This window comes from Hipposideros armiger, unplaced genomic scaffold, assembly GCF_001890085.2.
Source record: "Hipposideros armiger isolate ML-2016 unplaced genomic scaffold, ASM189008v1 scaffold_97, whole genome shotgun sequence".
Lineage (NCBI taxonomy): Eukaryota > Metazoa > Chordata > Mammalia > Chiroptera > Hipposideridae > Hipposideros > Hipposideros armiger.
The window spans coordinates 1,434,998-1,461,796 of NW_017731447.1; the positions used below are offsets into that span (position 1 = coordinate 1,434,998).

Sequence of the window (26,799 nt, forward strand, 5' to 3'; positions counted from 1 at the left end):
GTGTGTGTGTGTGTGTGTGTGTGTGTGTGTGTGTGTGTGTGTGTGTGTGTGTGTGTGTGTGTGTGTCTAGGGGAAGCTCCTTCCCAGGCGAGGGCAGGGTATTTATGAGATCCACAGAAGGAAGGCCCTATAGTGAAATAGCCCAATAAAAATGTCTTTCTAAAACAATTCAATTTTCTGGCCCAATCAGTTAACAATGACTGAGCCGCTGAATATCACATTTTCCCAACATGGTCCACTTTCTTGGCTTTCCTAAGTGATTAATTATAACCATGTTTTCCCAAATGTGGAAATTCCCCTTTCACAGATGATGCTGCTGGCCAACCTTCCTTTCCCGAGAAGGCTCTACAGCACAAAAATATTTTTGTTTTCCCCAGTTGCCCACAGGGAAAATTTCCTCATTCTTTTTTTTTTCACCCCCCCCCACCCCCCACTTAAAGCCCTTTGGCAATTTCCAGGAATCTAAGTAAAACAGAATCATTTAGATCACTGGAGAGCCATTTAGATGTTCTACTTCTAACATGGCAAAAAGAAGCCTGAACTTTACATTTGACATTATTAAACCAATCCGAAGGGTTCCTTTCAATAACCAAAGGCAATGCCATGGAAATCAAAATACCTCCCACTTCTGCCTGAGAATATGGCTCTGGGACTTGGGAGTTTAAATTATAAACAGAGGTGGCTAACGCGATTCTCCTTGTATCTGGATCAAATACCATTCTGCGAAATGTGCTGCGTACACATTCAAGCCCTATACAAATGTAGGCATTTGGCACCAAAGTGGGTGCCAAACTGTGACTAATTATGAAATTTCCAACATCAAAGAATTGAGGTGGTCACGTAATGAATTTAGGGAAGAAGGAAGGAGTATTTTGAAGTGTGGCTTTCACTCCCTTACATAGAATGCAACTCCTGCTCTTTGTATACAGTAAAAATAAAACCAAGTAGCAGAGGTATGAACTTTGTGCCGGTTGCTTGATATGCATAAGTATCCACAGTAAGAGAACAGTTAAATGCCACTCTCGATTAAGGACCAATTAAAGTGAAAGGACATCTTTACATTCGAACATGTCAGTGGAAAACCATGATTTAATTTACTAAAACTGTTTACGCTTTTTTTTCCCCCCCAGAAAGATGATCAGATGGTCTAATGTCCCAGTGTTTATGAGATAAACCGAGCTATTACTGCGCAGAAAATCAGTACTTTTGATTACAATCACCTTCAATTGTGATATGCGGGTTACCAAGGAAATGCTGGCTTTCTTCTTCCCCCTAGCCGACCTGCATTTTCTCAAGGTAAAGTTGGTTGGGTAAGTCAGGAAAAACGTATCTGATTTTGTATCAGCATTAATGAAATGTAAGTAGGAAAGGAGAATTACCATAACATTTTTAAACAGAAATAACTGCCATTTGGATAATGCTCCCTGAATTCAACACAGGTAATGGAGACCATGATGTCCCTGATTTTTGCAGCCTAAAAAGGAGCAAAATTTCCTTGGCGTTTGAAAAATCCCCACTTAAGTCTTTGCACTTACATGGGTTTGGTAAGGTATGTTTAGGAGTGGGGGAGGGGAGATTTCACTCTTTCCTTTTCATAAAAAAAACAATTAAATAAAAATCACTTCACCTCGCCAAGAGAAGGAAACTTATGGGATAAATTCACTAATCACTTTTCAAATGAAATAGACATTTTAAAAAGTTGGCTTTTGGGTCTCTTTAGGCCATCATCAGCAAGACCATTCTTAGTTGCCTGAATACAATTCACGTTTCAAAACTCTAAAATACCTCTTATTTCCATGTCTGGAATGATATTCCCATAAAATCTATGAAAGTTATTTTAGGTGGTGAGACGTGGGGTGTTGTTTTGTTGTCTTCCTTATATTCTTGTGTGTTGTTGGAATTTTTTTCTATTGCTTTTTAATTTTTTTTTACAATTCATTAAGAGAATGATGATTTTTAAAAACGCTCTCCATTCTGTTTACTTAGCCAAAATTGTAGTTCACAGTCTTCTCTCTATTAGCTAATTAATTTTCTGAATTTGCATTCCCAAAACTCAACAACACTTTTATTGTAAACTATTTTTATTTGAGAAGAATCTCCCATATAGCAAAGGTGAAAAGGACATCTAATTGTTTCTGCAAGGCACACTCTTTGAAGGGTTTTCTTTTGTTATTTTTGTTTTTCATGTTGTCACATCTGGTCATTTCAGAATATTGCTGCACTCTCCAATTTCCTTTGAAAGGAATACCGTCAGATGCACAATTTAGGTAACTTGGGAACACATTGTTCAACCTAGATATTAGGCTGTCGGAAAAGTCATGATGTATTTTTTTCTATGTTTTTCGTTGTAAAAATGCGTCCTGACTTTTCCGACAACCCAATAGTATTTGTAGATGTGGGAAAGATCCCTGGATAAGATAGTCTCACAGATTTTCTTTTGCTGTACAGGTGTGACAAAAGGAGATGAATTAGGAAGAGACTTGGTAAATACTGAGGTATTGAGACTTACACATTCTTTACACAATTCTCCTCCTCAGGGTCTGACTCTCATGGTGTGAAGGACCCCGTGAACCAATACAATTTCCAAAGTATCTTTAAGCTAAATGGTTCAGCCTCTTTACATTCCCCATTTTAAGCTAGATGGTTCAGCCTCTTTACATTTATTTAATTTTTTTGGGGGGGTGGGGGTTTCCTAGATCAGTAACAGAAATTCAAAAATAGTTGATCTTATAAAGGGTGGCAAGATTAAGAATAATCTTTTTTTTTTTTTTTGGCATTGCCCACTTGACTGCAGTTGTCATTTGTGCTTTTTATCTACCCATCTATCAGTGGAAAAAAAAAAGTGAAATAAAGGAAGCCAGTGTCTGTCATTGGTAAATTTCAAGGTCAGGGTGGATGGCTATGCGGTATGCTCTAGAAGACCCATACATTCAAAGAACATCTGGCTACAGTCACCTCTCAAGTTCCTTTCATCTTTAAATTCTGCGCACTGAGGTTTTTGCTGTCTAGTCTTGTGGTGGTGTGCCATATCAGAAGGATAGGAGCCTCTTCTAGCCGCCTTCCTCACTTTGTCTCGAACCTGCTGCTTCTGCGAGGGTGGCAGCTCTGAGAATGAAACAGGAAATGGAGTGGGTGGGAAAGCATTCTTAGGAGACTCAGCGCTGTCCAGCAATCAAAGAAATTCCCCACATGCTGAAGCCCCAAGCAATGAGATTTATGGCAGTTTGGGGCAGGGATTCGGCTATGCATACATGTATTCAGTGTGTGTACATGTATGTAGAAGAATATGCTTATCCAACCCCACCCCAAGGAGATTTCTCCTGCTTTCTATATCGCTTTTCATTTTAAATGGAATCAATGGTCTTTTTAAATCGTGTAGGAGAAAAGGAAGTAATAATGTACAGGGCAAGATAGAAGAAGAGTTGCAGAGGAAGAAAGGCAAAAAATAGAACTGTTACACTACACATACACACACACACACACATGCACACACACACACAATGTAAACATGTCCTATAAGTAGATGCGCTCAAGTCTATAACAGCTTCATTATTTATGTTTCGCAACCAGTAATATAGTCATTGTAGTACACCATTTGAAAAAAAAAGATGGTGTCAAGTTTTAACTTAGAAAGGCTTCCCAGAGTGTTAACTAAAATAATAACATAATAATAATAATAATAATAATAAAGTTAATTTGGCCTTAAAAGGTCTTTTTTCCTTTGCAAGTGACAGATGCCTTCACTTTGATGAATGCCCACTTGATTGAGGTACTGAAGGATGACATCAAAATCTTTAAATACATTTATAATTTTTTTATAAGTGGCCGGATACTTCGCCCTTTTTCTCATATATTTTCTTCCCAAAGGAGGAATCAATGTTTCCACGGACATCCTCGATTTGAGAAGAAAGGATTTGGGGGAAACATCTCATCCAACTCCCATATGCTAAGCAATTAAATAGTAACCTAATTTTTTTATAGGTAAAACAACTACATGTGGAGAGGCTAATAGCTCCATCATAATTTTTAATAATGTTAAATTTTACCAAGTAACACATAGTCACTGTAGAAAATTTGAGAAATACAAAAATACCACCCCCACCCCCCAAGAGAAAATCGAAATCATCCTGGCATAACCACTGCTGGCATTCTGATATACAGCCTCCTAAATACATATGTGGGGTCACATTACAGATTTCACGCTGAATATTTCTTCAAGATGAAAAATAAAGGGCAGAAGAAAACAGCGGTTGCTCCGTCTTATCCAAACCTTGAATCACCCTCCACATATTGTTTTTCCCCCGCTCCCACCCCCAATCACCCTCCACATATTTTAACCATCTTCTTTAATGCGTCTCCTCTGCCCTTGGCCCAACCTGACAAGATTTCCTGTTTGGAAAAATGGTGCCAGGGGTTGTAGGCAATTCCTGACCTTTCTTCTTTCTGAATAGAGATCCAAGAATTTGTCAAGGAAATACGATGCTGCGAAAACAGCTTTATTTTTGTGAGGTAACGTTGGAGGGTCCCCATGTTGACAGCTGCCAAGGCAGTCGCATGCTTCACAGAGCAAAGAGCCCTGCGAAGAAAGACGTTAACTTGAACTTCGAAAATCCTTTTTATCCTCCATGATTTCAATGGCTTTAAATGTGTCACCTGAATGCGATATTAACATAATCGTCGGCATTCCGTCTAATGAATGCACCTGCTTCTGAGACTGTATTTTTTTCACCGTTTTAATGAGCTCTTCAAAAGAGTTTGCCTGGACTTAACTGCACTGCTGGAAAAATAGCAGATGTAAGCAACTGACAACACATTCAGTATTTGAATCAAGCTCTGTGCAGTTGTTCACCTTGAGAAAGAGTTTCCATCTATCCCTCTGCCTGGGATAAGGGACATGAAGCTGAAACGTAGCGGTGGCATTTGGAAAGAGCACCGGAGTAAAAGGTGGCTGGTCAAAGAAGGCTATTCCCTGCTTGGCCGTAAAGTATGAATCCCAGGCAGTTCACTTACGACCTCTAAATCCCAGGTGCTCATCTACAATATATAATAATGGTACCCATCTTATAAGCTTGTTGTAAGGGCTATGCGCCTCACATGTAAGCACTCCATAACATTACATTTTATTATAATTATTATGTTTGTTAGAATCACGTGGCTTTATGTGGATCAATCAAATTCTATTTGATTGTAAGGTTGTATGGTGGTTTGTGGGTGAATAACTGCTCATTGAGGCCTATAGTAAGAAAAAGACCAAACTGATGTCTTTTACTTAAATAATCAGAAAGTCTATTTCAACGCTGAATCATAGCTTAACCGAACAGTGAAGATTTTTGAAAGGGAAAACATCCACCGATCTCTAGAAGTCCAAATCCTTAATCCTGTACGCCATCTAGAATTTTTAAATATTAGGTAAATGTTAGAATATTAGGATATTTATATTATTTATATATTATTTGCTTTTAATATATATTTAAATACGTCTTATTATAGTGTCAAACTTATTTCATGCTTGTTACACTCTGATTACAACATATTTTCATGCTGGTAATTTCCCTCCTTTTTTTCCATATGCTCCTCTGTATACTTTAATTTGAAAAGTATGCAGTAATAACCCATCCAAAACTCAATTGAATGGAAAATGAAAACTAGGACAAATGTTGCTTCAAAGATACACACAGCAGATACATTACAGATCAATTGGAGGTAACACCCTGGACTAAAAATGCCATAGATTTTGATATCTCTCTATATCTCTATCTCTATCTGTCTCTCTCAATCTCTCTCTTTCCCCCTCTCTCTTTCAAATAGGCAACACAAAGGTGAGAAAGACGTTAAGAAAATAGAAAATTCTCTTAAACCTCTTTATTTTATTTCAGCAAAAGTAAGACAACTATCCTTTCCTTTCCCTTTTTACACCATCCTCGTCAACAGTCTTCCCTCAATAAGTGGAGCTATTTCGTTGGTGTTTCACCCCACATGCCACAATACCAGAGAATCACTCAGGAGAGAGGACCAGCTTGGCCGTCTCCATTAACTTGTTACAGGGGGTTCTCTACAAAGGCATCGTGTTAGAGAAAACATCACCTTGAATCCGCCTTAATAGGCAGGCTCTCTGGTAACTGCTCGCATCCCCACATTTCAGAAAATCCACTTTAACCATTCTTGCATGGAGCACCTTTCCTGAAGACATTCGGTTCTCCTTTTAGACATCAGCTTTGGAACCTGGGAAAGCAGGCCAAGGGAGCTGTCCTCCAGCCACCCTTTGACTGTGTCTTGCTGTTGAAGGCAAGCTGACCTCATCGTGAGGAGGACCTGTTGTTTATGGCCTGGCCACTCACAGTGTGGTCCTCAGCAGAGCACCATCAGCACCACCTGGGCGCCAGTTAGCAACACAGCCTCAGGCCCCACCCTAGACCTACTGAATCAGAATCTGCATCGTAACAAGATTCCTAGGTGATGCACTGGCACTCTCAGGTGTAGGAGGCAGTGGTCAAAGGAGTCTGCCTGAGATCGCTTTTTTCAGCAACAGACCTCAGCATCTCCTGTTCCCAAGTTGTACCCATCCACTTGCCACTTTCAGTCTCTACACAGATTTCCCTGCAGTGCTCCTGGGCAAGCTGTCTTCATTTTGGATGAGTTCCCAGCCCATGGGTCTTGTGGTGATCTGTATTTCTATGGTTCAGGTGGTCAAACGCGTATATGGCACAGCCTCCCACTAGCCAAACCATCCCCATTCCCCTCCAAGTCATCTGGCCTTCCTTATTTCCACAGCTGTAGTGTTACCACATTCATAAATTATTGTTCAAGAAGAAAATTACCAAAAGAAAAAAAAATAGTCTCCATAAACCTGCATAGTTTAGAGCTAAAGAATATGTTAAAATTTTCCATCGTGGAAATTTCCCAGCTCCTGGGCTCTTTAGATTTTTTTTTTTTTCAGAGCTGCAAGCAAAGAATGGAAATTTCCAATTGCAGCATCAAGGGCTGCTGTTCTGCTGACTGTCTTGCTCAGCCAGGGTCATCTGCTTCTCTAAGACATCAAGGAATGCCAAGGTAGGTCTGAGAGAACACACACGCTTCCTCTGCAGGAAGGAAGGAATGTCCAAGCTGTGATGAGGAGAGAGAGGGGAGGGAGAGGTGGCATGCCTGGCTCCATCTACCTGAGTGGGAATTTTGTTGATTGTTACCACCGAATCAGCAGCTTATCCTAGCTGACATCTTTCCAGTGGCAGCTGGCTGGCAGGTCCTCTGTTTCTTAAGAAATCCCTAAGGTGGGTGTAAGAGGCAGAGAGAGGAAAGGAACCAACATCTGCTGAGGTCTACCCTTCTAAGTACTCCATTGGGAATTTCATATATTGTCATAGAACCTTGGTGGGACCCGCCCAAGGGTAACGTCTGATTTTTCTACACCCGAGTTTTGGAAGCTTCACTTATTCTTCCTGACACAGCCCTAACTTCCTCTGACCCTCCCAGGAACGAGTCATCTGCAAGCGTTTTGAAAGTTCATCTCCACCTCTTCAATAATATCAACAAGCTCAGTTCCTCTTCACTGTGGCTAAGTTGAATAAGTTTCCATTCACAGCTGGTCCTGATGTCTGAGTCAACAGGCATCTATCTAATAGTTGCCTAAATTCTGTCATGCTCCTCCCCATGCACTACTACTGCCACTACAGAAGTGTCTGATGCTGGCAGCTCCATGGAGGGCCACGTGTGTAAAGGCATCTACTTTTTGCAAACGAGGCCAGCACCCTGACCAGCTCCAGGCCAGAGAGAATGTAGGTTGTGTGGCTTGTCTGGGTGGTTTGAGAGTTTTGTTTTCATTTTTAGTGTTTTGCTTTTTTTTTTTTTTTTGAGTTTTGGGGGATTCTGAATGACTGAAGGCACAAGGGCCACCAATGTTTGTTCTCTTCCCACTGACAGCCCAGGGTACCAGGAAAAGAATAGTTAAGGAGGATTTCTGACATCACTGTTGCTATTTATACTTCACATTATTTATTGAGGCAAGTTGGGCAATAACGAAGGTATTCCAGCAATAAATTTTTAAAAAATCATCACATGGCTAGTGAGTTTTAAAAAGAGCGTTTATTCTCTGTCGTTTTCAATCGCATCCATATCCATAGATAGCAGTGCCATCTCTGAATGCAGTGACCAATTTGAATGCCACCTGGTGATGGAAGTGGAGAAAGGTAGGAACAGTCAGCAAGACTACTGTGTCTGTTTAGACTTTAGTCTTAAAGGCTAATGTTTATTTGGTCATTGGTTAGTTCTTTGGTAACAATTTTCCTTATGCCGTAAATCCATTTCCCTGGTGAAATTCATCAAGGTGGCATTTAATACAGGCCTGGGTCTCATACGATATGTACCACACTTCTGACAGGTTTCTTTCCATGGCTCCCCTGCATCTGTCATTAGCTAGAGGATATTGGTCCTCTTAGTTGAAGACAATGATGATTCATATCTGTGGGTGGGGCTGAATAGACGTGTGATGACTATTCCTTTCCACTTTAGACCACAGAGATGACTTAAAACAAAACAAAACTATGGTTCGAATACATGCTGTTTTAGATGCAGATTGATTGGTTTTAATCATGGCCCCCGCTCTCTCCCTGCTGTTTCCCTACCCCCTGCAATGAGACTTTGCAGCTCCCCTCACCAAGAGTTAAGAGTCTCTTTCCCCACCAAGGCCATTGAATCGAGGCTGGCCTGTTGACTGGCTTTGGCCACTGGAATGCAATAGAAGTAACAGTGTGCCAGTTGCAAGCCTAAGCGCCCAGTGTGTGCTTCCACTTTCTTTCTTGGAACCTGCCACTGCTATGTGAACAAGTCCAGGGCAGCCTGCTGGAGGCTGAGAGATCATGTGGAGTAGAGACAAGCCGTCATAGTTGAGGCCATCCCAGCTGAGGCCATCCCAGCCCAGCCAGCCCAGAGCTAACACCCCAGCTGACCGCAAATGCGTGAGGAAGCCCGCCGACATCAGCTGGGATCAGCCCACATTAGCAGAACCACTCAGTCAACTAGACAGTCTCATGAAAAACAGTAAATGGTAGCTATTTCAAGCCACCAACTTTTAAGGTGGTTATTAGGAAGCAATAGGTAACTAATACAAATGATTCATTCCCTATGCACCCTCCCACCCCCTTTTTTTTCCTGACTGTCAGAAGCTCCGAGTCCAGTGTGAAGACCAATCACAGAATCTATGTTCATTCATTAGTCAGGTTTATTGCACCCTTTACGGCTAACATATTTGCAATCTTCTTTCTCCTTGGGAGCAAATTTAAAAAATGTAATAACCTATTGTTCGCCACGTTGGTTCTAAACCAACTCAACCGCATGATTTAAATATTTAGGTGGTTTTTACTTGTCATCAGATTAAAAAGAGATGACACTAGAGCAGGATTGGCAAACGTTTTCTGTAAAGAGCCAACTAGTAAATATTTTAGGCTCTGCAGGCCATACCGTCTCTGTCACAACTACTCAACTCTGCTATTGCGGTGCTAAAGCAATGCTAGACTACATGTAAACAAATGGGCATGGCTGTGTTCCAAAAAGACTTTATAAAAATCGGTGGTAGATAGGATCTGGCCCCCAGGCCATCGTTTGCTATTTCCCCGATCTAGAGAAATCTATGTTACTGTGCAAAAACATCTTCTTCTATATTATGATCCCATCAACTTTAGTGTAATTCATCTCAATTGCTCTGAAAAAAACAGGTGAATTAAGTGCATTTACTTCCTCCATTAGAAGACCAAAGGGGGCTGACAACAGAATAATGATGCTGTGTAGACTGACAGCATTTGTACAGGGCATGTATTATACTGAACGACTTAAAACTCCCTAGTCTCTTAGTCCGTCACTGGCTATTTAGTTCATGCTAAAGGCCAGGGTGACACAAACGACGTCTCCTTCGTTTAGTTTCACAGCCTCTAATCTCAAATACTCATTTAACAAATGCACGCTGGATGTCACAACGAGGATGGGGCTCCCGGCGTACTTGCCTACTTGGAGCTCCCTGAATGTATTGTGCTATTTCATGCCTCCCTAGCTCTGCACACAATGTTCTTTCTTCCTGGAGCGCACTTAGCTCTCTTCTCTCACTGGCTGACGCCCACTCACTGAGCAAAACCAAGCTCAGTGATACTGCCTCTTGGAAGGCTTCCCTGAGTGGACCTCCATCTCCTTACACTCAACTTCCCGTCCGCACATTCAGTCTCAGCATTTATTCTACTAAATGAATAATTAAAATAGCTAATAATGCCGTGTGCCTTACCATGTGTCTATGACGTGCCAGGCACTGTTAAAGATAATCATTTTAACTCAAATTATTGTCATACTTGCCCATTTTCCTAGTCCAATTATACATTCAAAAACATTTATGGAGTACCTCCCAACTGTTGTGCTAGGCAATCAATCAATCAATCATAAAACATAGGCCTATAATATAGAGTATAAGCCCATGGAGGGCACATACTGTGTTTTATTTGTCTTTACTTCTCAACACCTAGCAGTCTACAGCAGAGATTTTAAATTAATATTAGATGAATAAATGAAAATAGCTAACACTTATACAGTACATAATATGTGCCAGGCAATGTCCTCAGCTCTTTACATGTGTTAAAAAGAAACATCAGACCCAAAATGGAGTCACTTGTGGTAAGACCCACCAAAACAAATAACTAACGTAATCGCAGTTCCAGCCTTTCCCAGGAGTGGAATTTTAAACCAATCAGTCTGGAATTTCCTGGTCAGCATGTGTGAAGTCATCTGCCCAAAAAGACCCTTAGCCTTTCCCTGAAGGAAGGTGACCTTGCCTGAAATAATGCCCCCTTTTAGCTTTCTTGACCACCCCATTGCTCCCTGTAAAAGCTTCCCATTTTGTCTAGCTTCTCAGAGCATCTTTCTATTGACTAGATGGGATGCTGCATGATTCATAAATTATTCAATAAAGCCAATTAGATCCTCACATTTACTTGGTTGAATTTTTGTGCCTTAACACATGGCTAACCTCATTTACTCCTCCTAACAACTTTATGGGGTAGCTGGTAGAATTATTGCCATTTTGCATTTGGAGAATCAGATTAGGAAAATTTATAAGTAACTTGCCCACAGCCACTCAGATAGTACGTGACAGAGCTGGCTCCAAAGTCCTGCTCATAACCACTCGATGAAACAGAGTCTGAGTGACTCAGCAGAAATCCATTGTCATTCTTGGAAAAGCAACTGCAAGGCTGCACCTTGGAAGACTTGGACGATCCAGTGGTAGTGGTTATGTGCCTGGGTTTAGGAGTCAGATAGGACTGAGCTCACACTGGCACTCAAATGCTTAGTGTAAGTGAGCGATGTTGGTGGTGGTATGGACGGTGCTTCCAAAGTATACTCTCACGTTTCCTCACAGAGCAGAATGGTTGCGTTCTGAACTCCACGCTGATTTCTCCCACTGCCCTCTCCACCTCTCAAGTGGGCATGCACTGATGCCTGAGGAGCATGTCCAGCACAGCATGTTCCTGCTGTTCCTCCCTGGTCGCAAACAGGATTATACTAGATCCATCCATGCCGGCCAGTGCCAATGGACACTTATGTAAGTCAGCATTTTGAAGAAGACTACATAAGAATGTCCATAATGCTGGTGAACCGGGCCAGTCCTGTGCATTTTTCTTTTTTAAAGGATTGCTGCCAGTCACTCACCGATGGCTTTGGAAGTCCCCATGGGGCCTCCCAGGCAATATGCCACTCAGTGGGGAGGACATGGACAGGAAGAGACGGTGACTGGCCTGCAGCTATCTCTGAGGACAGGCCTGCTATGCTGACAAAGAAAGAACAGATATTTCCAATAGACTTTTGCTTCTGAGACAAACATGGGTTTGAAAAGTTTGAGGTTTGAGCATTAGGACATCAGAAAATAAAAGTGATCACAGAGTCCCCGCAGACCTTTGAAGTCATGGTCCCTTTGAGTGTAGAACAAATGTTCCAATTCTCCTGCTTCCAGGTAGTTTTCTCTTTAAAACTTGAACTTGTTCCCTTGACTCCCTTAGCAACTAGGTAAAGGAAGAGGCAATTGGTTTGGTGGCCTCCACTGATGGCCCAGAGGAACTAACAACCGATGGGCTCGGGACTAGTTCCTACACGCTTCCGATTCTCAGTCTGAGGCACAAACAGAGCCCAAGAAGAATTTGACCATTCAAGAAGCGGCTCTTGCAAGCAACGATGTGTCTCTGCAGAGCTGGGCAAGCTTGGATCTGCAAGTACATGATAAGGTATAAGAAGATACTGTGTTCCCCTTTCTCCTCTGCAGGCATTCCTCTTGGTCAGTAACTAAGCATGAGTCTTCTCCAGGAGAGCACTGATGGCCTGGCTGGAAGACTTGAGAAGCATTCAGTTGATCAGTATTCTTGGGAACCTCCAAACATATTTTTTAGGGCTTTGGGTAGAATGTATAGCACCTTATTTTCCAAGTGATCCCAATGTTATTGTGTCAACAGCCCATTTCATACAGTTTAACACTTCATAATTCTCTGCTTGTTTCACTATATAAAACTTACATTTTCTCATCTAGATCACAAACTTGCTGTGGGCAGGGGTCATGTCTTTACTTCTTTTGAATTTTCCACAGACAAAACACGAAACGGAGGAGCACAATACTGGATGGTTGAAGGGGAATGACTGTAGCTCAGTTTAGTTGGAGACCTGGGTAGTTGTACCTCTGGCCCCCTTCCGCTGGGAATAAGGTCTTCAGGAAGCACGTAAGTTTCTGAGATGCAATTTCCTCTTCTTCAATTTGCCCCACGCACCTCACTGGGTTGTTGGTTGGATCAAATGAGATAACAAATGTGAAAGTATTTTGTAACCCAAGATTCACTAGCTGCGGAAATATAAGAAATGTCTTCAGCACAGGAACTCAGCAAATAATCTGATTGACTTTTTCAAAGTTGTCTTCTCCTTTTTTCCTGACAGTCAGTTCCTTTAGTTTTATTTCTCAGGATTTAATTTTATCCAAGTGGCAAAGCCACGCCACATCTTCATGATACTGTGTGCCATGTTCTTCTAGTGCATTTCACCCCCATAGTACCTTAAAATTGTATGAAATCTAAGCAAACCAACCAAAAAGTCACAGCGTGTTCCATGGTCACATCTATCATACAAGGACTCCTTGAGATCAACGTATTTCTAACCCACTAACAACGTTGAAATAACAATGTATTTCAACGTATTTCTAAAGTTTCAGAGACTTTCTTGTGCTACATCAGCCGTATTGTACCTTAGACATGAATTAGGCATATTTCTATATTCTGAGTGGCAGATCATCTCTCTAAGCTCAGGCCAGCTGCAAAGAAAATGAAAAAATGTGGCACCTTACGTGGGAAGTTTTACAAAGAGATGACGCTATGACTTTTAGAATGACTCATCTATTTATAATCTTTATTTTCTATTTGTTCTTAGCAAAGAAGACAGTCTCTCTGTAGTAATAGAATTCTATATGATACATTGGAAAAAAATCTTTCAAATATGGTTCTTCCTCAAAATGCTTCTGGAAGATATAGAGTTTAGTCTCAGGGTTTCTTTTCATTTAACTAGAGAAAAAAATGAAAACACAAAGAGATAAAGTAAGTTCTATATTCTAGGGATTGGCTTCTATAGATTTCTGATTCCTCATCTAATACCTCTGGGTCCAAATAACATGAACATAAAAATAACTAGAGAATTGATTACTTATTTCTGGTAAGTATTGTCGTCTCTTACTGAAAATTTACAATTTTAGTTTTTTCAATTAACCAATGAAAGCTATGTGAGTCTGTTTTTTTTTTCCAAGTTCAAGTTCAGTCATAGAGGGTCAACTGCAAGACTCATATACAGGGTTGAAGCATTTCGTCAATGTATTAAATCCAGGCAGTTTTGAACTCCATTGATGAACATGTTTTATGATGATGTCTTTATGGGGCATAAAAAGAGAAATCTCTTTTTCAGAATTGACCAATCCAGAGCAGTTTTTTGAAACCTCACTTATTTTTTTTTAAATTTATTATGGAAAGCTTAAAACATACCCCCAAAGATAAAAAGAATAGTAAAAATGAATCCAACTTCTACCCTTATGAACCCATCATCTAGCTTCAACATATAACCAATCTTGTGAAGCCTCATTTTTAATGGATATTAGTAGCCAGTAAAGTTAAACTCATGCTACATTTTAATGTTCAAATCTGATAACATGCTTACTTATATGTATTTTCCTAAAATAATTTTATTTTTGTCAGATACTTTTCTTTCTTACGCTCAAACCTGTCTTATTTCTTCTGGGTCTTAAGTGAGGCCAGCCCTTTCGTAGTCAATGCTAGAGGAAAAATACCTAAGAACAGAAGGAAGTGGCAGATTTAAAATTTATTAATTACTCTCTTTCTATGACATCATGCCTTGCTCTCTTTTCCTGAAACATTGCAGGAAAATAGTGGTGATTGGAAGGGAGGTATTTCCAACAACAGAACTGATTTTTTGTGCCTTTGCCCCAACAGTACGTGGCGAGTGGCAGATACTGGGAGGAGCTCACTCCATTCCTGATGCTAAAGCAAGAGAGAGCCCTAGGGACAAATATTACAACCATAATGTTTCAAGATGGAGAGTTTCTTATATGTAATATGTTCTTATTTGATTTATTATATAAATTTGCAGAGTACAAATAATGGGTTGTCAGAAAAGTCATGATGCATTTTTGCAACGAAAAACAGAAAAAATACATCATGACTTTTCCGACAACCCAACAGTTTGTTGTATAGATTATTATCCTAAGACTTTTCAAAAGCTATACCAATTTGTAGCCAAAACAGAATTGGATTGATACCCCTAAGGAATCTAAAATAATAATAGTTTTTCTTTTTAAGGAAGTAAATTAGAATGATGGAGTTGGGTAGAAGTTATATGGCTTTAACACAACCTTAGTTTCTTCTTTTATATTGTCCCCCATGGTACAAACAGCAGGATTTCTACCTAGATGGTAACACTTGTACGACTCACTTAATTGTAGGATTTGTGATTGCTCTTGGGAACAAGTATACTGCTATCAAGTGGAAGGTATAATTTGGAGCCAGACAAGAGAAAAAAGGCTTCTTTCGGAAGTAATATATTCATGTGAAGGTAAAAGTATTAAAAAAAAGCTTAATGATGTCACCGAGCAGTCTAAAGTTAAATTTCATATGCAAGGTCCTTACCAAACTATAACAAACCCTGTAGAGCTCAAGGTTTCCGTGGGTAAAGGTTTTAAAACTTCTTTTAAAACAAATGCAATGGGGATAAGCAAGCCACAAAATGTACTGCAGTGTTACTTATTATTGGTATTTGCTTTATCATCTGTGATAACTTGTTTTGCATTCAGTAAAGACTCAGAGAAATGTAAGGATGAATACTTATATAATGCATTCCCATGTGGACTTTTACAATCTAGCATAATAGCTTTCCTTTTTTTCTTCAATAGCTAAGACTGAAAGAAATCTGAAAAGTGCTGCACACAGGGGTGGCACTCAGTCAAAACAGAGCTCATTTCCAGCTCTGCATAAGAGAGTTCATTGCCGTCTATGTGTGAAATTGAAGGAAATGAGGAAATAAACTTCCTCAGTTATTACATGGCACCAGTGACCTTATCGCACTACTGAAGAAATAAATTGCACTTCTTCCTCAGCATATTCACTATGAGTCTCTGAGATATAGGAATATGGTTACTCGGTCAGAAAAAAGTATTAACTTATTGAAGAGAAATAAACACTTCATAGGAAAAATTTCAACTTAACAGAGGGGGAAATAACTTTTTAAAAAGGATCAAACCAGTGTACCTAAGGAAAGGAGGGTAAAGGGCAGAACAATGAAGTATACTAAATAGTAAAAATAAAACTAAAATGAAAAGAATTAAATATATATATATATATATATATATATTAATGTATATATCAGTTACCACTATAAATTTGAATGGGTTGACTTTTGCTTTCAAAAAAACAAACTTTCAGATTGGGCTAAAAAAAGAAAAATTAAGCTATGTATAAGAAACTCTCTCAAATAAAACGACAAAGAAAGTTTGAAAATAAATGGTTGAGCAGATATATGTCAAGAAAATCCAAAGGCAAGAATGGCGATGTAAATATTAAATTTAAGGCCAGAGTTCTGGTCAAGACAGTGGAATAGGTAAATGCTGTGCTGGACTCCTCTCATGACCACCTCAAAATTATAACTAAACTACAAAACCACCATCATTGAGAACTGCTTGGAATCTAGCTGAACAGAGAAGTCCTATAACTAAGGATATACAGAAGAAGCCACTGTGAGACTCTCAGGAGGGGTGGAGATGCTGAACGGGGTTGGTTCCACACCTGTGTGTGGTGGTTAAAAATCGGGAGAGATATCTCGGTCGCTTCCAGTGGCTTTTCCATACAAATGGCATATCTTGGATCATGTTGCAGACTTTGCTAAAATCTCTTAAGGTTCACAAGCCCCAAAAAAACAGCATCTGGCCTTGGTGTGCCCTGTACCTCTTGTTAAGCAGCCCTAAGCCTGGCATTAGTGGAAGCTGGCCTCAGTTCTCAGCTTGGCCTTTCCCAGGCACCTCCAAGCCCAGCACAAGTGACAACCATCTGCAGATCACTTTGTAGTTCATACCAGCTGGCCCTGGGCAGGGAACAGGCAGCGGCTGACCTTGGCCTGCAACAAAGTCCCTCCCAAGAGGCCCCAGAACCAACACACCTGGTGGTCAGCTTCAGACACACCAGAGCACCACCCAACCACCTCCACAAAAGATACACCCAAAGGGAAGGACGGGACAGGCACCAGAGCCCTGCTGTAGTAAATCCCATTCTGTGGGGTCAGCCCCTGCACAACAGCTCCTCCACTGTAGTCACATCCCATCCTCACAACCAATCATCTCAAGGATCAATCCCTCCCATTGATGTGCAAACAGCAACCAAGGCTCAACTACAACATGAAGGCACACACAACCCACACAAGGAACAGATCTGGAACACCTGGCTCAGGTGACAAGGGAGACTGTGTCATTGGGTCCTACTGGACATCTACTACATAAGGTCACTCTACTAAGACTGGGAGACATAGCAGGTCTACCTAATACATAGAAATAAACACAGGGAGGCAGCCAACATGGGAAGACAGAGAAGCATGTCCCAAATGAAAGAACAGAACAAAGCTTCACAAAAAGAAGTAAACAAAATGGAGACAATCAACAGATACAGAGCTCAAAACACTGGTTATAAGGATACTAAATGATCTTAGTGAGGACTTCAACAAAGAGATAGGAAACATAAAAAAGAACTAGTCAGAAATTAAGAATACAGTAGAGGGAATCAACAGATTAGAGGAAGCAGAGGATAGAATCAGTGATTTGCAAGATAAAGTAACAGAAAATACCAAATCAGAACAGCTAAAAGAAAAAAGAATCCAAACACATGAGGAGAGTTTAAGGGGCCTCTAGGACAACATCAAGTGTAACAACATTCCCATCATAAGGGTACCAGGAGGAGAAGAGAGAGTAAAGAATTGAAAACTTATTTGAAGAAATAATGACAGAAAACATACCTAACCTGGTGGAGGAAATAGATATACAAGCCCAGGAAGAACAGATGAACAGGACGAACCCAAAGAAGTGCACAACAAGACACATCATAATTAAAATTCCAAAGATTAAAGACAAAGAGAGAATCCTAAAAGCAGCAAGAGAAAAGCAGTTAGTTACCTACAAGGAAACTCCCATAAGATTGTCAGCTGATTTCTCAATAGAAACTCTCCAGGTCAGAGGGATTGGCAAGAAATATTCAAAGTGATGAAAAGCAAGGACTTACAACCAAGGTTACTCTACCCAGCAAAGCTATTATTTAGAATCCAATGGCAGATAAAGAGCTTCTCAGACAAGAAAAAGCTAAAAGAGTTCATCACCACCAAACCAATATCACAAGGATTGTTAGAGGGGCTTCTTCAAGAAGAAAAATTAAAAAAAGGAAAAAATATGAATAATAAAATGGCAATAACTATATATCTATCAACAATTACTTTCAATGTAAATGTATTAAATGTTCCAATCAAAAGATGTATGGTGGCTGAATGGATAAGAAAACAGACCCTTACGTATGCCTATAAGAGACTCACTTCAGATCGACAGGCACACAGACTTAAAGTAAATGGCTGGAACAAAATATTTCCTGAAAAAAAAAATCTGTGGTAGCAATACTTATACCAGATAAAATAGGCTTTAAAACTAGAGACAGAGAAGGACCCAGTAATCCCACTTCTGGGTATTTATCCAAAGAAACCCAAAACACTACTTCGAAGGGACACATGCATCCATATGTTCACTGCAGCTTTATTTACAATAGCCAGGATGTGGAGGCTGCCTGGGTGTCCATCAATGCATGAATGGATAAAGAAGAGGTGGTACATATATACAATGGAATATTACTCGGCCATAAAAGAGAATGAAATTTTACCATCTGCAGCAACATGGATGAAACTAGAGGGTATTGTGCTAAGTGGAGTAAGTTAGACAGCAAAAGACAAATGTCATATAATTTCACTTATATGTGAAATCTAGAGAACAGGATAAACAAGCAAACAAACAGAAACAAACTCATAGATTTAGAGAGCTTTTTGATGGTCTGGGTGGGGGCATGGGGGATGGCTGAAGGGGGTAGGTGATTAAGAGGTACAAACTGGCAGTTACAACGTAGTCATGGAGATGTAGAGTATAGCATGGGGAATATAGTTGGTAGTATTGTAATACCTATGTATGGTGTCAGGTACTGGATTTATTGGGGTGATCACTTCACAAGTTATAGAAATGTCTAATCACTATGTTGTACACCTGAAATTAATATAATATTGTGCATCAACTGTAATTGAAAAGTGAAAGAATTAAAAAAAAAAGAAAAAATAATTCAAGGCCAAAAGCATTAAATAGGAACAAGAAGATGGGATGATTAAAGGCACTGTGGCAGAGATTGCTAGATGTCTATACAATGCTCATTCTTCTTCATCCTTGCTAACAAACCCTAATTTTAATTTGGCACAGAAATACGTCCAGTAAAAAAAGATAATTTTTCTATCCTCTTTTACAATTAGGAGTGGGCAATAAATTGTAAGCAGAGGTTAGTGGTTAGGGCTTGGTGAAATCTAATTCAGCTGGAAGCTATTCCTTTCTGCCTTCCTCTTTCTCCTCTTTCCTGACTGGACTATGTATGCAATGGCTGGAGCTGCAGGAGCCATCTTGCAACCATAACTTGGAGAATGGGCATGACATAGTAAAGGTGGCTACACAGAAAGACAAATGGAGTTTGCACTCCAGATGATCATGGAGCCACTATACCGGCCCCGAACTTCTTACCGTCAGGCATCTTTTATGTTTGAGAAAAATACATTTCTATTTCTGTAAGCCACTATCATTTGGGTGTCTTTTCCTAGGCAGCCACCTCAATTTCTTGTGATTTAGATATAAACATGAAAAACACACAGTGGTCAGCTATTATGCACAAAACAAATAGCACAAAATGGAAAAAAAAATCAAAACCACTAAAAAGATAAATAGAATGTGATGAAATGATGGCCATAGTAGTAGATCTTAATATAACTCTCTCAGAATTGGATAGAATATTAAGTAAAAAACAAGCAAGAATATAGAAGATTATAATAGTATAACTTGTAAGCCTATTATTCATGCATATATGAGTATATGTGTGTGATTAGTATACAATAAAAAACCCAGAAATGTGTACTTCTCAAAAAGAGACTATGTGTAATCTTTTTATCTGTATATGGAACATTTAAAAAATCAATTATATACTTGGCTATAAAAGATGAAAGCATATTGTGGCATAAGGTACAGAAAAAAGGTGGTGGAACCAGAGAGTCTGTTCTATAGCTTTGTCGGCAGAGTGACCTTGGGCAAGTCACTTAACCTTCCCGGGCTTTGTTTCTTTATAGAGCAGGGATCATAAGAGCTAGAAATTTTATCTTTTATCATTATTACTGTCCCTCCCATCCTAGCATTTTCCAGCTTGATGTTCATTTCCCTACCTACAGCTGCTAGGCCTCAGGTAACTAACTCCAGGTAGAGGTGCCCAGGCCATCAGACAGCTGTCACTAGTTCACAGAGGGAGGGTCCGCAGCAGGACTCACAAGGTTAGCACTTCTCCTATTGGCCTCAGCCGAACAGTGAACAGAGCGCTGTCTAGCACAGAATTCAAGGGCACCAAAAGCATGTTAAATGGATGAATTGTTACTTTCAGGAACAGAAACAGGCACCATGTTTCCAATTCTTCTTCATTTCAGACAACTAGCTGTTTCCGTCAGCTGGCACAGTAGCTGAATGGAGAACACTATTGAGTATAAACTCTGCTGAAGAAAGATGAATGTGGGCCAGTGAATTTTTTTGACACAGTCCCAGCTATATTTTTGCTTATTGCTAGCAAGCTACTACGAGGGACATTAGGAAACAATTGACAAAAAACTTTGTAATAAGGCTACAAGGACAAGAAGTCTCGATGGCCACCCCCCCCCCAAATACAAACTTTTTGTACCCACAAGAATCATCTGTAACATAAGACCGAACCTCTAAATTTAGCTGTTGGTTAGAAATAGAAAACACTTATATCATTTTTTTTTTAAGTCCCACAAAAATACTGAACTGCCTACAGGTAGCAGGATGGCTCAGCTAAAAAAACCAAACCAAAACAAAAGGTTAAAAAAAATCCCACAAAATAAACCATTTTTCATATCACAAGAGCAAAATACTGAAGTACTAAAAATTTTTAAGTACAGAAAAAAGATATTATTTTCATGAGCAAATACTTTAACATATATAAATATGTGACTATTAAGAATAATTCTATATTTTAATAAATTATTTCATATAAGTAGAATATAAATATATAGCCTATGTTATAGAGTATAACTATTCTATATGCTTATATTTTTAATACAATAAATTTAATAAAAATACTGGATATATAAAAAACTCAAAAGTTTTACCCCTGAACTTAGAGGGAAAGCAGAAATGAACTGAAGATAGCAAGTTCCCCAACTCATGTTAAGTCCCAAACCATTGATAAACTATCTGATAGCAACTGAGAATGAATAGGGTATTTGTTCTTTTGCTTTTGGGGATCTGCAATAGCATCAGCAGAGGGATATTGATGTTTTTACATGTTTTTGTATGTTTCCTCTCAAATATGTTGATGTACAAATAGATAAACCGAGGATGGGTATTATTACTTTTTTTTGGTCCAAAATATTTCCTAACTCTCTAGGTGTTCCTAATTTCTCTTAGCATTCTCTTAGCATATCCATGCTTCACCAATGCCTCCCTGCTCCTTCTGCTTTTTACAAAGCCTTGTGTGATTGCAAAATCAGCCCGTCTTTCTGCTTATTGTTAAATGGTCTTCTCGCTAACTTGTGCACTCATAAATATCCTTTCTCAGCTTTTGCTTAAGTTGTTGTCATTCACAGAAGTGCTATCATTTTTCTGTGTAGGAGAACATCAAACTCAAGAAGTACTTTCCCAACTATGAATTTTCAGACTTACTCAAATGCAATTCAAACAATGTATTGCTTCCCAAATAAAGATACATTATAGGGCGCCCATTTATCAGGAAGGAAGACAGACTGGGGAGGAGAGAGAAACACTGAACCAGTGGAGAGAGGCAGAGAACAGACTTTTCCTGTCTGAATTGTACTAAAAGCTGCGATTCTGTACTTCTTCTGTAACTCTGTTGATGAGCGCAATGCTATCAGGACTACATGATTTTTTTTGTTTGTTTAATTCAACTTGTCAGACAGTGGTACGTGTTTCCTGCATTGAATTGATAACATCCGTGTTAAGAATGTCATGAAATGATTAGAAGATTTTTTTTTCTGACAAGAAGATTTTTTTTAAAGGATCATTTCTTCTTAAATTCCAAATTGTCTTGCTAAAAATTTGGATGAGTCTGTCTAATCACGAAAGGCACAGATCATCTTTCATTCCTGCTTTCTCCCAACACGCAGAGGTCAGATGCCTCGCGCTGCCCTCAGCCTCGTGATGGGAAGAGATGCCACAAAGTAATTTTAAAGGATAAAGAAGGATTAAGAAGAACAGAGAAGGGGTTCTGAGGCCAATGCTACATATGAAATCAGGAATCTCTCTTTCCACGTAATTTGTTTTCCCTTCCCTAGGCAGGAAAACTCAAGTTTTGCCTGTTAAGAATTTCATCTGCCTCTCTGAAAAAGGGCAGAGTGGGGTGGGAGGTGGTGAGGGGCTAGATGGGGATGAAACATCTTTCAAGTCTGAAGAAGGAAAGCGAAAACAGAACACTAAATTTAATTGTCAGTTTCTTCCTCGAACATCACTTCTGGTTACAAGATAATTGGCAGTAGATGAAGATCATGTTTTTACAAACCTAACTCCTATCATCATCCTGGGACTTTGATGTGTCCCTCTTCTAGTTTTCGGTCAATAAAGAAATTCATCTTACCTAGAATCCAATCATTTAAAATGAGTCATCACAATGCATGACTCAAAATCCAGCTAGCTACAGTATTTTTCCTCATATTAGATTTAACGTTTCCTTCAAGACTGTCTTGTAGAAGTGTTACGTCCTCACTCCTAGGTTACTATAGATTTTTGTTACACTGTGTGTGTGTTGTATGAATGTGTGTGTGTCTGTGTGTGTATGTGTGTGTGTATGATTAAACTTATTATATGTACCTATGCATGCTGTTTGAATAGTGCTATAATTATAAACACAAGTTTAAAGAAAATATTGATTTTGCCCATTCCCCCAAGGAAAGGACAAATTCACTAAAACAAATACCATATTACAGACATCTTGATTTTTGTTTTTAAAATTAAGTAATTTTTACGCAGGTTTTACAAATTTGACTTCATCATTTCTCATACGCCAGGGATCAAAGCCTCCCTCCTACATTTGAACTATTTATCATAGATGTCAAACATTACACAAAGATTTATGGTGATGTTAATATTGTAGCTCAAGTATAAGCGGCTGCTCCCCAATTGCATTTGACAGCATTTCTATCTTTCAATGGTTCCTGAAAAGTCTTAACAACAAGTTTGCGTATGTCAGAGACTTTCTTGCTCAGTTACTAGAGGAGACGTGTCCATGGGCTCTCATGGTGTGCAAGACAAATAGACTTGAATTTATACTCTCTAACTTTGCTGGATCTTTATGTACACTCACTGATAAATCAATCCTTGTGCAGCTAGATGAATCAACCCTGAACTAAATCCTTCAGAGGCCCTACAATGCTCTGCTCGAAGGGGAAAGGCTCACACTCCTAGAACTTGCATTCACAGCCTTTCTCCATGTAGCCCCAATCTCTATGCCTGCTATGTCCCTTCTATGCTGGTCCCACACATCTCATCTCTGTTCCCCAAATGCTCCCTGTACCTTTCCACCTGGAGGCATGAGTCAAGCTGTTCTTCTCACCTGGAATATCTTCTTCCTTTTGCTCTACAGACCCAAGACTACTCATTCTTTTTGTAACTGTTGTATTTTTTTAATTTATTTTTTATTTTTTAAAGATTTTTATTGGGGAATTGGGGAAGGGGAACTGCTGAGTTGTTGTCCTTCAATCTTAGTTTTGGAGGGTGCAACTAGCTCAGCTCCAAGTCCAGTCGCCATCTGGCTGCCTGTGGGCAGCTTGCGGCTGCTCAGCTCAAGGTGCTGTGTTCAATCTGGGATGCATAGCCCACCATCCCATGTGGGAGTCGAACCAGCAGCCTTGTTAATAAGAGCGCAGGCTCTAACCACTGAGCCATCCGGCCGCTCAGCAGCAGCTCAGCTAGGGCACAGCTCACTGGCTCATGTAGGAATCGAACCGGCAACCCTGTTGCTCAGAGCTCACGCTCTTAACCCACTGAGCCACTGGGTCGGCCCAATGTTGTATTTTTTAATGATACAACCCAATGGAATGCATGACTGCATTCTGTGTGGAGAAATAGTCAAACAATATAGAAGTGTATGTACACTAAAAACTGAAAGTCCCTGTGAATTCTGGCCCTCCCCTGCCCTCCGCCCCCATCACCTGTAGACTGCACGCTCCTCCTCCCGATTTGCTAGGTATCCTTCTGTCTTTCTCTCTGCATCTAATATACACATACAGTTTTTGTTGATTTCATTTTGGGGTAAGTGGGGTTAAACTATACACTCTGTTCTGTGGCTAACTTCCTCCTATTCAAATTCTCTCTCTCTCCTGATGGCCCCCTCACTGCTTTAGCACCCAGTGCTTCCTCCCCTATTACCCTGCCTTGAACTTTTAACTCTTGGTATCCATGGTACTTTGTTGGCTTCTTTTTTTAAAAGATTTTTTATTGGGGAATTGGGCTAAGGGGGACAGACAAGTTGCTGTCCTTCTGTTCTTCAGTCTAGTTGTGGAGGACGTTGCTTCACTGGCCCAAGTTGGCACCATCATTGCGCTCTTCCCAGGTGAGGCAGATCAGTCGCTGGCTTCTGGATGGCTGCTCACGCTGGCTACTGGCTACATACAATAGCCCATGGCAACCCACTGCAGCAGGGACTGCAGCCTAGCCATCGCCGGCGACTCACGGCAGCCCAGCTCCAGGTTGAGCTGTTGTTCAGCATCTTAGCTGTAGAGGGCAGTGTCACTGGCCCTCATATGTGGGATCCGAACTGGGGCCCTCTGGCGTCCCAAGCCAGCTCTTAACCATTGCACCACTCGGTCGGCCCACTTCGTTGGCTTCTGATCCATCTCTTTTATGGCACTGGGTTGTTTAACGTTTTTTTATATGTTACTGTCTTATTGCTGGAATGTGAAGTCTTTGAGGGACGGAACTTGATCTTTTGTGGTGTTTAGAACTGTATTATGCACAGAGTAGGCATTCAGAACTCTTATTAGGTTAGGTGGACTTCAGGTGCCCCATTTCCTCAGTAAGGTGGAGAAGCACTGCTTAAATGGGGAGAAAAATAAAAATGTACTATAATTAAGGGTTTTCATAGCCTTTCTTAAGGATTCTCCCAATCTGTTCTACATGGTAGGTGGGTAGATTTCTACCCATGAACTGAAAAGTGCAGCAACTTTGTGAGAAGTCACAGACTCCAGACAAAGCTTTTCTTTTCTGACATCTCAGACCAAGGACAGCTCCACCAGTTAAAAGCCCTCAGAGATGAAAACATTCTTCTAGTGAAAGGAGGTTTTCAGTGCAGACGGATGGGGGAAGGGTTGTGAGGGAAGTAGACTAGTCAAGGAAAACACACGTTTTCAGACTTTTTAGATCTAAAATCTCGACTTTCACTGAACCACTTCTCCAGTGGAATTAATCACTGGCATAACTGCCACAGCAATTCAGAAAGCCTTTCACTTTTCCTTTTAGCATAAAAGCTGTAAAGTCGAACTTGACATTCCTTTTAAAACATGTTCTTTTCTCAGATCACAGAGAAGGCGAAAGAAACCAATATAACATACACGTATCTTGTGGTTTAGTTTCAATGCTGTCTCTCGAACAAGCTCCTTAATACTTCCACGCCTCAGTTTCTTTATCTGTCTATAAAATGGGTATGACAATAGTGCCTACTTTACTGGATTCTGAGCATTAAAATGAGAGAATTGGTACAATTATGTCGCAAAATCTGGCTCATAGTAAGTTCTCAAAAATGTTAGCTCTGATGAAGATGAGCATCTTACAGCTTCTCATGGCTATGTCAGGACTGGAAGGGTTTTCTACGTGGGACTTTAGTCAGAGAAGGCAGGCAAGAAAAAGCACTGCTGAACTCTTGTAATAAACATTATGAATGATGTTTCTTAGAAAATTCTATTCAATTCCTTCAGTCTCATTACAATGAATTGGCTTAGAATCTTGACTAACCTGACTGTTCCTTGAAATAAATGGGTGATTAAATGGAAAAAAATCTCTTTTTGTTAGAAATTTTCTCTAAAATAGCGTTAATCATGACTGGATTGTACATTCCTTTTGACATCTTCAATGTCTTCTAATTTTTTAAATGTATTTGAATTGTTTTTTATTTATTTATTTTCAATTTTTTATTATTAGTTTCAGGGGTACAACACAACATAATGATTAGACATTTAAACTTCTCACAAAGTGATGCCCCCAACAAGTTATGTGTCTTCTATTAATAGTCTCAATTCTTAAGTCCATTTAACCAATTGAAGGAATCTAATTTAATATTTAATTACTAAGAATTTTGTTTTTTAAAAAAATGTTGCTGTTGGTCTTAAAAGACAGCTTCTAAATCCTTCAACGGAGGCCATTAATCAAACAGATAAAAATATTTTAGCTGAGGACTAAATACTTAGAATGCTGCTGATAACCAAAATCGTTAAAATACTTCAGATTGCTAATATTAGGGTCTCAAATAGTTATTGAGACAGTGGACATACCCAGAGAAAATCTAAAGAAATGAACTGGTTAATTCAGATACAAAGACACACAGCATCAACCAATTGAGACTTTCAGCTTGAATTATTCAGTTATTCAATTGTTTATTTCACCAGGCCGATAGCTACATAATAAATTAATTTAGGCTATCTTGATAATTAATTGTGTTCATTAATGTACAGGCAAAGGATTTGAGTTCAGAAAGATGAGGATTTAAATTCCAATTTGGTCAGTGAACTTCTAACCGCTTTACGCCTGGGTTTCCTTATCCCTAAAATGTGAGTATCATGTATTTTGCTGGCTTGTAGGGATAAAATGAAGCACTATATATATGAAGAGCTTAACAAACACTTAGTAGATAGACTTTGGATTATTTCTTTTATCTTTTTTTTTAACCACTTCAGTTTTTTTTT

The 26,799-nt window shown here is 39.6% G+C and overlaps 3 long non-coding RNA genes across 4 annotated transcripts in view; 2 read left to right on the forward strand and 1 right to left on the reverse strand.

The window, feature by feature from the left end:
• Window positions 1-1,398, forward strand: part of LOC109384620 (uncharacterized) — a 118,827-nt gene extending 117,429 nt beyond the window's left edge. The window contains exon 6 of the long non-coding RNA XR_002124442.1: window positions 1,131-1,398. This is a non-coding gene — a long non-coding RNA (uncharacterized LOC109384620). The remainder of the gene's footprint in view (window positions 1-1,130) is intronic.
• Window positions 1-26,799, reverse strand: part of LOC109384617 (uncharacterized) — a 163,792-nt gene that overhangs the window by 85,158 nt on the left and 51,835 nt on the right. Inside the window, exon 3 of one of the 2 annotated variants that reach the window (XR_002124440.1) lies at window positions 2,056-3,105. The exons of the other annotated variant lie outside the window; for it this stretch is intronic. This is a non-coding gene — a long non-coding RNA (uncharacterized LOC109384617). Of the gene's footprint in view, window positions 1-2,055; window positions 3,106-26,799 lie in introns of those variants that run through there. 2 annotated transcript variants of the gene reach the window in all.
• LOC109384621 (uncharacterized) lies at window positions 6,947-12,729 on the forward strand. The gene is made up of 3 exons (XR_002124444.1): window positions 6,947-7,050; window positions 12,027-12,248; window positions 12,605-12,729. It is a non-coding gene; the product is annotated as an uncharacterized LOC109384621 (long non-coding RNA).